Source organism: Prosopis cineraria, unplaced genomic scaffold (genome assembly GCF_029017545.1).
Source record: "Prosopis cineraria cultivar Desert tree isolate PC_DT_omini unplaced genomic scaffold, ASM2901754v1 PC1576, whole genome shotgun sequence".
Classification (NCBI taxonomy): domain Eukaryota; kingdom Viridiplantae; phylum Streptophyta; class Magnoliopsida; order Fabales; family Fabaceae; genus Prosopis; species Prosopis cineraria.
In genome coordinates, this window is record NW_026556901.1 from 780 (window position 1) to 13,654 (window position 12,875).

The 12,875-nt window shown below is 36.8% G+C and overlaps 1 non-coding gene across 1 annotated transcript; it reads right to left on the reverse strand.

Annotated features, from left to right (window-relative positions):
* Window positions 1–264: 264 nt before the first annotated feature.
* Window positions 265–371, reverse strand: LOC129300411 (small nucleolar RNA R71). Its single transcript, XR_008590772.1, has one exon. It is a non-coding gene; the product is annotated as a small nucleolar RNA R71 (small nucleolar RNA).
* Between the last annotated feature and the right edge of the window lie 12,504 nt (window positions 372–12,875).

Sequence of the window (12,875 nt, forward strand, 5' to 3'; positions counted from 1 at the left end):
TTAAATCCTCCTTGATTAATGCATTGCCTAAATTTCATGGGTTACCAGGAGAGGATTGTCATAGGTTTTTGCATACTTTCCTATTGGTTTGTGATACTATGAAGCCTATGCATGTGATGATGTCAAGCTAAGGCTTTTGTATTTTCTCTTGAAGGTTTAGCAAAGGAATGGTATTTCAACTACCCTTCTTATGTGAAAGTGAGCACATGGGCTGAGCTAAGAAGACTCTTCTTAGATAAATTCTTTCCAAATTCCAAGGTCACCAATTTGAGAAAGCAAATCTATGGGGTCCAACAAGGAGAGGATGAGAGTCTCTATGAGTATTGGACTAGATTCCAAGGCCTTTTGGCTAAATGCCCACACCATCAAATTTCTAGTGAGAATTTAGTCCAATATTTCTATGAGGGCTTGATTCCAAGAGACAAAGTTAACATTGATGCCGCTAGTGGTGGATGCTTGATTGACCTCACTTCCTTAAAGGCTTGGGAACTAATTGACAAGATGGCTTCAAGTGGTGCTCAATACTCTACAAGGGAAAAGAGAAATGTGAATATGGTAGGTTCCTCAGTTCTTAATGATTCATATGTGGACTTGCTAGCTGCCAAGATTGGGAGAATGTTGGCTCCACAAATATCTCAAGTGAGCAATGTAAGTACTTCTCAAGCACTTGTCCCTTATTCTTGTACTTTTTGTGACTCACCTATGCATGTAGAAAGCAATTGTCCTATTAAGTTTGAACAAGTAAATGCTATCTACAATGGAAAACAATCCTATGGTGGGAGGCAAGGGCAAGGAGCTTATTCTAATACTTACAACCCTTCATGGAGAGACCATCCTAATTTCTCCTATTCAAATCCAAATGTGGCTTTACAAGACAATCAACAAAGAGGATCCTATCAAAACACCTTTGGCCGTGACCCTCCACCTCATTTGTCTCAAGGTAGCTCTTCTCAAAGCTACAATCCAAGTGGTAATTCTCTTGCACCTTCTTCTAATTCTTATAGTGATAGGAGGCTTGTTCCAATTGAGAGTTCTTCTAATTCAAACTCTTCTAATGATGTGAATGTGTTACGTAAGCAGTTGATTGAAATGAACTCTTTGTATAAAAACATGTATGATGGCTTAGGGAACAAGGTAGAGAGTATGGGTAACAAGTGTGAGAACATGAACTCTAAAATTGATGCCCTTACTTCTCAAATGAATATGCTTGCTAACCAATTAAGTGCAGCCAATGCTCAAGCCTCTACATTACCATCCAACACCGTTGCTAATCCTAAAGCTAATCTTAATGCTATCACATTGAGGAGTGGCAAGGAGTTGGGAGAAAGAGTACAAGAAGACAAAAGACAAGGGAAGGCCGAGAAGCCCTCTTTAAATTCTTCAATTGATGTTAATGTTTCTAGTTCTTCTTTTGCTCCTAATGATGCATCTTTTTGTAGAGATGATGAGGATGAAAACATTGAGGAGATCATATGTGAGCAACCACCATCTAAGGTGGAAAAGGGGACTATGGCCGAGTTGTTTAGTAAGGAAAAAGAGGGAGAGGCCGAGCAAAGTGAAACAAGAAAGGAGAGTTCAAGGAAGGAAGAAGGAAAGCAAAGTCAAGAGATTATGAAGAAGCTTCCTTTTCCACAAGCACAAGTGGTCCCTAAGCAAGTAAAGGGACAATTTGATCAAGAGGTATATGATTTCTTCCACAAGATTCATGTTAATGTACCCTTGATGGATGTAGTTAAGAACTTTCCTAAGTATGCCAAATTTTTGAAAGATTGTTGTACAAATAAAAGAAAATTTAGGCCTAATGCAAGGGTACAATTACCCTCATCTGTGAGTGCTATCATGAAGCCTCAACTCCCTATAAAATGTGAGGACCCCGGTTCCTTCACAATTCCATGCAAGATTGGCAACACACATTTTTCTCATGCATTGATAGACTTAGGTGCAGCCATTAATGTTATGCCTCTTTCAATTTATCATGCCTTGAGTCTTGATTGCATGCATAAGACACCTATGATATGCCAATTAGCGGATAGAAGTGTTAGAAGACCACATGGAGTAGTAGAAGACTTGTTGGTTTGTGTTAAAGGTCTATTATTTCCTGTGGATTTCTATGTGCTTGATATGTCAAAAGAAGGGAGTGGGGATGATATTTTGATTTTAGGAAGGCCATTTATGAGGACTGCCCGTACATTGATTGACATGGAAAAAGGTAGTTTGATTTTGAAATGTGGAGAGGATCATGTTATTTTTAATATATATGAAGCAATGAAACATCCTTTTGAGGATTATTCTTTGTTAGGTGTAAGTTCCATTGAGTTATTGCTTCATGATGCTTGTGAGTCTCACATGCTTGATTCTTTCTCACATGTTGATGATGATTTGTCTCTTGTTACTACTACATGTATTGATGGATGTAGTTGTCCTATTTGTTTAGAGATTGATGCATGCTTGAATGATGCAACTACTTCTTCTCATGATTTGTTTAAAATATCTCCTATGCTTGATCTTGAAATGCTTGAGAAGGGTATATCTTCTTGTGTTGTAGGTACTAAAGCCATTAAGGCCGAATCTATGAGTTTTTCTCCACTCGAGCTTGATGTTCTTAGGATTCCCAAGCTATTGGAGGAAAATTCTACACTTTCACATGTCGAGGCCGTGGCTCAAGTCCAAGCACTTGAGGACAAGTTGCAAGAAAAGGGGGAGGCTGTAAAGAAAGAAGAGGAGAAATCAAAAACAAGTGAGAAGCCTAAAAGACAAGATAGTACCATGGAATATTCCACCAAATTAGACTTGAAGAAGCTCATTCCCTCTTGTGTAGAGCCACCTACCTTGGAGTTGAAGCCTTTACCATCCAATCTCAAGTATGCATATCTCATTGAGAATGAGAAGCTTCCGGTAATAATTTCTAACTCTTTATCTCTTGAGGAAGAAAATGCATTACTTGATGTGTTGAGAAAGAACATACATGCTATTGGTTGGACTTTGGCTGACATTCCTGGTATTGACCCTATTGTGTGCACACATAAAATTTTTCTTGAGGACAATGCTAAGCCCATTAGGCAACCACAAAGGAGACTTAACCCATTGATTTTAGATGTGGTAAAGAAAGAGGTTGTTAAGCTACTTAGTGCTGGGATCATCTATCCTATAGCTGACAGTGAGTGGGTGTCTCCAACCCAAGTTGTACCTAAGAAAGGGGGGATTACTGTGGTAAAAAATGAGAAAGGAGAGCTTGTTCCAACTAGAGTTCAAAATGCTTGGAGAGTGTGCATAGACTATAGGAAGCTCAATAATGTGACTAGGAAGGACCATTTTCCTTTGCCTTTTATTGATCAAATGCTTGAGAGATTGGCTTCCAAGTCCCATTATTGCTTCCTAGATGGGTTTAGTGGGTATTTTCAGATTCCTATAGCTCCTAGTGACCAAGATAAGACTACCTTTACATGCCCCTTTGGTACATTTGCCTATAGGAGGATGCCTTTTGGTCTTTGCAATGCACCTGGTACTTTTCAAAGATGCATGATGTCCATATTTTGTGATTTTATTGAACATTGCATGGAAGTCTTTATGGATGATTTTACTGTGTATGGTGAGTCCTTTGATTCATGCTTGCATTCTTTAGATAAAGTGCTTGGTAGGTGCATTGAAAAGAAGCTTGTGCTTAACTTTGAAAAATGCCATTTCATGGTAGATAAAGGAATTGTTTTAGGCCATTTGATTTCTTCCAATGGCATAGAGGTGGATAAGGCCAAAGTAGATGTGATTGCTTCTTTGCCATATCCTGTTTGTTTGAAAGATTTGAGATCATTTTTGGGACATGCAGGCTTTTATAGGAGATTTATAAAGGGGTTTAGTGAAATTGCTTTGCCTATGTCTAAACTCTTACAAAAAGATGTTGATTTTGTTTTTGATGATGCTTGCAAAAGGAGTTTTGACACTTTGAAAAGCATGCTCATTTCCCCTCCCATTCTTAAAGCCCCAAATTGGTCTTTACCTTTTGAGTTGTCATGTGATGCTTCTAATTTTGCTGTGGGAGCTATGCTTGGTCAAAGAGAGGGCAAGTTATCATATGTGATTGCTTATGCATCTAGGACCCTAGATTCAGCTCAGGTTAATTACACCACAACTGAGAAAGAGTTGTTTGCTATTGTTTTTGCACTTGATAAATTTAGATCATATCTTCTTAACTCTAAAGTTGTTGTGTACACTGACCATGCTGCTGTGAGGTACTTGTTTAAGAAGACAGATTCTAAGCCTCGCTTGATTCGATGGGTGATCTTAATGCAAGAATTTGATGTGGAGATAAGGGATAGGAGTGGTTCTACCAATCAAGTAGCGGATCATTTGTCTAGACTACCTCATTTAAAAGCTACTATGGTAAACTCTAACCCTACTATTCCTTGTGATTCATTTCCTGATGAGGCATTGTGTGCCATTTCATCTAAGCCTCCATGGTATGCCTCTTTTGCTAACTATATTGAGTGTAGAGTCTTGCCTCCTTGTGCTTCACGTTTTGCCATTGAAAAATTGAAAAGAGAGTCTAGATTTTACATTTGGGAACCACCTTTGATGTGGAAGATTTGTAGTGATAAAGTGATTAGGAGGTGTGTTGATGATGTTGATGTGCCTTCTGTTCTTGAATTTTGTCACTCTCATGCATGTGGTGGTCATTTTAGCTCAAATAAGACAGCTAGGAAGGTTTTAGATTGTGGATTGTATTGGCCTAGCTTGTTTAAAGACTCTTATGAATTTTGTAAAGCATGCTTGAAATGTCAAAAGGTTAGTAGTTGGGGTAAGAGACATGAAATGCCTCAACAACCCATTTTATTTTGTGAGATTTTTGATGTTTGGGGCATTGACTTCATGGGTCCCTTTCCACCATCCTTTAGTTTTGAGTACATATTACTTGGTGTTGATTATGTTTCAAAGTGGATTGAAGCCATTCCTACTAGAACTTGTGATGCTAAGATTGTTTTGAAGTTTCTCAAATCTAATATTTTTTGTAGGTATGGAGTTCCTAAGGCCTTGGTAAGTGACCAAGGATCCCACTTTTGCAATAAGATGATGAAGGCTCTCTTGGCTAAATATGGAGTGCATCACAAAATCTCTACACCATATCATCCCCAAACTAATGGCCAAGCCGAAGTATCAAATAGAGAAGTCAAGAAAATCCTAACCAAGGTGGTGAACACAAATAGGAAGGATTGGTCTTTACACTTGGAGGATGCTTTGTGGGCTTATCGGACCGCTTATAAGACTCCCATTGGCATGTCTCCTTTTCGATTGGTGTATGGAAAGGCTTGCCACCTCCCTGTGGAGATAGAGCATAGGGCCTATTGGGCCATCAAGAAACTAAACTTGGATTTCCATCTTTCGGCTAAGGAGAGATTTCTTCAAATGCAAGAACTTGAGGAGCTTAGGTTGGATGCCTATGAGTCTTCTAGAATCTATAAGGAGAAAACAAGGATCCTTCATGACAAGCTAATCTTGAGGAAAAAGTTCCAAGAAGGAGATCAAGTCCTCTTGTTCCAAACAAGGTTTATTCATAAGCATGCCAAGTTGAAGTCTAAGTGGGAGGGACCATATCTAGTGACCAAGGTGTTTCCCTATGGGGTTTTGCAACTCTTGAATAAAGCCACGGGTTCCACTATGCAAATCAATGGTCACCTATGCAAGCTCTACAAAGATGCCAAATCACTTCAAAAGGAGGAGGACTTCTCTCAACATGTTTTTGAACCACCATGATAAGGTTGTATCTCTCTAACCTTGAGCTTTTACCTTCCTTTAATTGATATATTTAATGATAGGTATAGTTCAAGTGTGGGGGAGATGAACCTAGTAGGAAAATTAGAGTTTATTTGCTTTATTTGACTTCTTTGTTTTGTGTTTTAGTTTGAAAAAAAAAAAATCTGCACCACACTTTTGTTATGCATTCATTATTGATCTCACTTATTTTATCACTAGTCTATACATACATTGAGGACAATGCATGATTTAAGTGTGGGGGAGAGAAATAAACATTTTGTTTTGTTTGTTTGGTTTTGTTTGGTTTTGCAAAAAAAAATTTAAAAAAAAAAAATTTTTTCTTTGTTTTGTTTTGTTTGAGGTTACTTAATTACCTAGCTCTTGAATGGATATTTTGATTCTTGAGATGTGGTAATTTTTAGGATTGAATAGGTGTGAAGTGAACATTCTTTTACCTTGAATTAATGGATTAGAGTGGCATATTACCCATTCATGGAAGAGGCTAAACACTCATGTGTGATTAATTCCTTAGTGATGTTACCCTCTAGAATTTGTTTCACTTCTTAATTAAGACCATATATCTTGCACTTGTTTGATAGGAGATGAGAGATGGCATTCATAAAAAATAGCCAAGAGCCAAATAGCCAACCTATTATTATTTATTATCCTTTGTTAGCCACTTTGAGCCTTTGGTTTGATTCCTAAAAAAAAAATATTCACCCTATTTTTCCCAAGGAATGCATGTTACACTTTTATATGTCTTTTTAATATTCATTGCATGTCCTAGATCAAATGAGTGGATGCCTATTATCATTTCTCTATCCATTACTTCTATTGTTTTCAAAGAGTTAGGGGCAACCAAAAAAAAAAAACAACAAAGATAGATTTGAAAAAAAAAATATAGTCAAAAAGAAAAGAAATAAAGTTGCTAGAAAAAGAAAAAAAAAAAAGAAGAAAAAAAAAAAAGAAAGAAAAAAAAAAAAAATAAAAATAAAAAGTTGCCTAGCTCATCCATTCCATTTGTTTTATTATTTCTTATCATTTCTTTCCATCATCATTGTGTTAAGGTGTTCACTCAATTGAGTTAGGTTATGCTTTGCATATTAAGGGGATATATCTTGATTTAGCATTATTTTGATGCTAACCCTATTTTTTTTTATATACATGCATTTCTTAGACATCCTTTCATTACCTATATCACAACCTAATAAAGTCCATTTGATTCTTGATTGCAAGTGCTATTTAGTGATGGAGATGTAGAAGGGTTACAAATTCATAGTAGGGTTTATCCTAAGAAATTTTGAGTGAAATTTAATACCTTATACACTTTGAGTGATGAGAGCAAACACTTAACCTAGAGAGGCTTACTCTTTGACATTGATTCTTGGTAAGGGTTTGTTTGTGATGTGCATAATTCTTTCGTAATTATTGCCACATTGATTGATAATTTGTAGAAGTTCATGAGCTAGTATTTTAGTGACTTGAAACAATGTTTTTCTCTTATTTCTTTGTCTTATAGTTTCTTTTGGGACCTTTTTCACTTGATTTTGCCCGGAGTGCAAAAGCTAAGTGTGGGGGAATTGATAGAACACATTTGTTACCCACTTTTATTTGTCAATTAGGACCATTTTATTAATGATTTATCACCTTCAAGTGCACACATTGCATTAGATTTGGAACTTTGCCTAAGTTTCTAATATCAGTGCACTAGGGGCATTTTGGTCCAAAAAATGAACTTTTGAGAAAATGTACAAGAAAAATTGACAAAGTGCATTTTATGTCCAGTTGATGAATGGTGAAATTATATTTTTAAAATTCATTTTAGTTTGGGAGTAATTAAATAAAAAAGTCAACACTTTCTTAAGTGTCTTAGTTTGTCCTAGTTTTTGGTTTGCCTTTGTGTGAAAATTTTTATATAATTTTGTGCAGCCTAAAACTTGGTTAATTTAATAAATTCTCCCTTCTAATTATGAATTTAATTCTGGACATGAATTAGATTTTATTATATCATATGCTATTTAATTGAATTATGTGATTTATGTGACATAGGTGGCATGTGACTTGTGCATCAATTGGGCAATTGAGGTCAACACTCCTTGAGGACAATGGCTGATGGTTTGCACGTGAATTATGATTATTTTGAGGGATTAGATCAGCTAAAATGATGTGGATGACACATGGGAAATTAGGCACACATTGGAATCATCTACAAACCAATAGGAAGTTGCCACCTTGCAAGTGTGACAAGGCTCCCATTTACATTTTAATTTCTTTTTCCTTATTTTAATTAAGCTTCAGCTGATGGGAGACACCAAGGAGCACGCCATTTTAAGTCTCAAATGGGATCCAACACATATCTCATTCATCTTCCACATTCTCTCTCTCTTGTTCATAGTGTTCTTCATTTTCTCTCTTTTGTTCTTCATTTTCCAGCACCTAACCTCCATTTTCAGCCACCAAACCTCCACAAAACTCATACCATTCTTCTCCTCTCTTCATTTTCGTTCCATCCCTTCCATTTTCACAAGGATTGAAGCTCATTTCCATCATTCAAGAGCTATGGAGTTTGGCCTTCACAAGCAATCACTAGGGTTCTTGAAGATGAAGATTGGCTAAGTTTCTTTGTGGAATCCTAGAGAGATGAAGATGGAGGATGAGTCTTGAGCTTCAAATTGGCTAAGTTCTTTTGTTTCCTATCCTCTTCTCTTTTTACTAGATGGTTAGATTCTTTAATCTAGGGTCTAATCATCTTAGCTTATAAATTCTAATTTGAATTTGATGTTGATGTAAAGAGAGAGGATTTTTTCATTTAATTTCTTCCTTGGACAGCCATGACTGAATTTTGCCACTCTTTGTTTGGCACATAATCTTGTGTTTTTCAATTAGTGAATTTCTTGTGTTAATATTGCATAATCTTGTGGTGTTAATGCTTGTGTTATTGAGTAGCTTGACATAATCTTGTGGTTGCTCAATTTATGTGTTTGACCATGGCTGTTGAGAGAGGATTTTGAATGAATCACTTGGCTAATGTCTTCACCAATTGGTTAATTGAACTAGGGACTTTAATCTAAGACCTAGGGAGGTTAGCTAATTAGGTTAATTGGCTTAGGATAATTTTCTTAAGTCATGACAGCTTTAGTCAAGAGGAAAGGGAAGCTAAACTTAGCCTAATCATGAGAAGATAATGAGTCCAAAATCAACTAATCTCTAGGGTTCCATTATTGTAAAAAGGAAAGTTCATTTCACTCACTTTCACTAGCATTTTAATTACTTGCATATTAGGTAATTAGTTTAGATAATTAGATAGATAACTAAATTCCGACAAACTTTGGTTGATTTATTTCACTAGATAACTTTCAATTAGACTTAAAACCATTCCTTGGGAGATGACCTAGGGTTGGCCCTATATTGCATTAGGGTTAGCTTTAGTGTAATTTTAAGGATAAGCGACTAATTTCCTATCAGACGCACAGACACAATTTAAATGTAACAGGCTCTTTTGTGCCATACGTTGTGGCAGAGGGTATTGTGCACCGCAGCGTACAGCTAAAAATCTAATAAATTAGCTCGTGAGCTATGTGAATAAAGATGAGAGAAAGAGGAGCAAAATAAAGAGCTTGGTTTTGGCTCTATTAGGGCGCAATATTTGGCCCCATTGTTGATATATTGGAGCTCCCAAACTCCTAAGGTAAGATCATGGTGCCTTCTTCTTCATTTCTCTCCCTCATTTATGATTATTTATGGTAGAGTTTAAGTTGGGAGATGGATTTTTAGTCCATAAAAGTATAGGTCTGATTCCATTGGTTAAAATGAAATTAATAGGAGTGATTTAATGTATTGAAACACCATATTGATGATTTTGGAAGTGTTTGGTCCAAAAGAGCATTTAATATCCAAAAATTGGTATTTATGACGTAGTTGGGAGAGGTTAATGTGCATTAATGATGGTTTGAGGTGTTATTAATGATAATGTGTATTAATGGAATCTAATGAGCCTATTGGGTTTGAATAGGCAGTAGTTATGAGTTGGTAAAATAGTATATGAGAAGTTTTATATTGATAGAACTTGAAAAGCTAGATGATGATGATATCCTTGTGATTTGATTGTAGAAAGGTTTGTCTTGGCACCTTTCGAGCTTGTTGAAGCTTTGGAAGTTGATATAGTGAGGGGTAAACCTTTGACCTCTCAAAGGTTTGAGATAATCAGGGGAAACTTAATTTTTATAGTTAGATGTTAATTGTATTGTAAAATGTGATTTGTGAGTTAATTTGATGATGCACATTGACAAATGTTAAAGTATGAAATAGTTTTGAGAAAGAAAAACCTTGATTCTACCACCCTTGATATTTTATGAAATTATTACTATGGGTAAAGAATTGTGATGAATTATGTGTTAAAATGTGGAGCATACATGTTATATGAGTTCATGTGTTGAGTAATGAATGATGAAATGCATATTATGTGTGAAATGTACATAGCATGATCATTGGTGAGAGTTCGCCGAGGGAGAGGAGTAGATTAGTTGAAATCCACGTGGTATTGGCAGTAACCATTGGAATCGGGAACTAGCCTTGGCACTAACCGTTGGAATCAAGAGGTAGCCTGTAATGTCCACCTTGACATTACCAAAATTTACCACATAATCACAACAAACAATTATAATTAGAAGCAAGGATTGCTCTTAAGCTCACATTATATGTATAAGGGTTAAAACTAGTAATCCTTTAGAAATAATTTTGAAAAATTTAGGATCCTATAAAAACCCTTCAAATTGATAGTTTGAGCTCAAATTTAATGATTTATAAAGGTATTGGAAGCATGGAAAAGTTTTAGGGAGCAAATCACTTCAAAACAGGGCCAAAAATGTCATTTTTGAGTGTTTTGGTCCATGTGCCGTGGCTTATGGTCTATACGCCGAGGCATGTGGCACAAAAAGCCAACTTCGCTCGTTATGCACTGTGGTGCATGTGTCTATGACAGCAATGCTGTCATGACAGCTTTTCTAGATGAACTTCAAACACGCGCTATTTTCGCATTCGATGTCCGATTGGAGTAATTCAAGAGCCCACGCCATTTTCTACTAACACAATATGTCCTAGAAATCAGACTTCTCGTAGCCAGAACTCACATTTTCTAAGCTTGGCATAGAGCTTGTTGTCCTTTAAAATTTTTAGCACAATTCTCAAATGCTTCGCATGTTGCTCCTTATTTTCAGAATATATCATAATGTCGTCAATGAATACCATAACAAATTGATCTAGGTAAGGCCTAAATATAAGGTTCATGTAGTCCATGAAAACCGCAGGTGCATTTGTTAACCCAAATGGCATGGCCAAGAACTCATAGTGCCTATATCTAGTATAGAAAGCCATCTTAGGCACATCCTCCAAGCGTACTCTCAATTAATGATATCCTGACCTCAGGTCAATTTTTGAGAACATCGAAGCTCCCACCAATTGATCTAACAAATCATCAATCCTTGGTAACGGATATTTTTTCTTCACTATCACCTTATTCAACTGTCTATAATCAATACAGAGCTGTAAGCTACCATCCTTCTTCTTAACAAACAACACAGGTGATCCCCAAGGTGACACACTAGGTCTAATAAATTCCTTTTCAAGTAACTCCTCTATCTGCTTCTTCAACTCAGCTAACTCCATTGGTGACATCCGATATGGTGCCTTTGAGATTGGTTCAGTTCCTGATACTAGGTCTATCGTGAATTCCACTTCCCTTTTTAGAGGTAAACTGGACATATCATCCATAAATATCTCAGAGAATTCATTCACTACCCTAATCTTATCAATACTTCCATTATAGACCCCATGCACTAAGAAGAAAACCATATAAGCCATACACCCTTGTTGCATCAATCTCTCTGCTTGTACCACTAATAAGAGCTTAAACTTCCTAGGAATATTAACCGATGTAGTATGTACCGATAACAAAACTATCTTCCTAGCACAATTCGAGATGGCATTATTTGCCATCGACCAATCCATATCAATAATCACGTCTAAACCCTTCATAGGAATCCAAATCAAATCAAGAGTGGTTGAATAATTTTCAAACCTTACTTTTACATTCAAACATGCTTTACTAGTCATATCAGATAACCCAGATGGCATAGACACTTTAATCACATAAGGCAATTCATGCAAAGGAAGTCCCAACCTCTCTACACATTTATATGAAATAAACGAACGTGTAGCACCAGAATCAAATAATGCTTCAATTTTTTGCTTGCAAATAGAAATAATACCTTTTAGCAAATTTGGTGACGCTCTTGCCTCCTCCTGAGATAGTGTGTAGACTCATCCTAGAATGGTAGATCTCTACTCTACCATCTCCACTCTTCCTTTGGGGCATTGTCTTGCTAGATGGCTAGGTTTCCCACATTTAAAACATGTCCAACACCTCCCAGGATGTGACCGCCCACACTTAGCACACGGTGGTAGTCGAGCTGTACTCAAGGTTGGGGTAGGGATATTAGAAGCCTATTGGGATGGCTGTGGAACACCAGAACTCCTAAATCCACCTCTCTAAAATGTTCCTCGAGTCTGTGATCCTTTAATAAAACTCTTCTTGCCTAGTACTGTAGAACTACTCGAGCCATAACCCGTCTTCTTAGAGACTCCTCCAGACGGGCTTAGGGAGGACGAGAACCTCCCATGACTATCTCGTCTCTTTTCTGCTTCTACTTCTCGACCCCTTCTTGCCGCAATTTGGAGCCGATTATACATGTCACCATATGTGGTTACTCCTAACAGAGCAATTTGCTGTCTATATTCAGGCCTCATCTTTTTTAAAAGTCTCTTGGCCTTCCACTCACTATCATTTGTCTCATTTAGATAAGTAGAAAATTTTAATAGCTGTTTAAACTTCTGAATGAATGCTCCCTTGTCAAGATCTCCCTGCCGAAATACATGAAACTCAGCCTCTTTCTCATCTTTAAATGCCAAAGGAAAATGATGATCAAGGAATATTTCCTTGAATTGTTCCCATGTTAGCTAACATCCATCCACTGGTCTTACAGAATTCCACCAGTGTTTAGCATCTTCAATAAGATATACTGTGGCTATAATCATTTTCAGTTGCATAGAGCATGGTACTACCTCAAAGATGG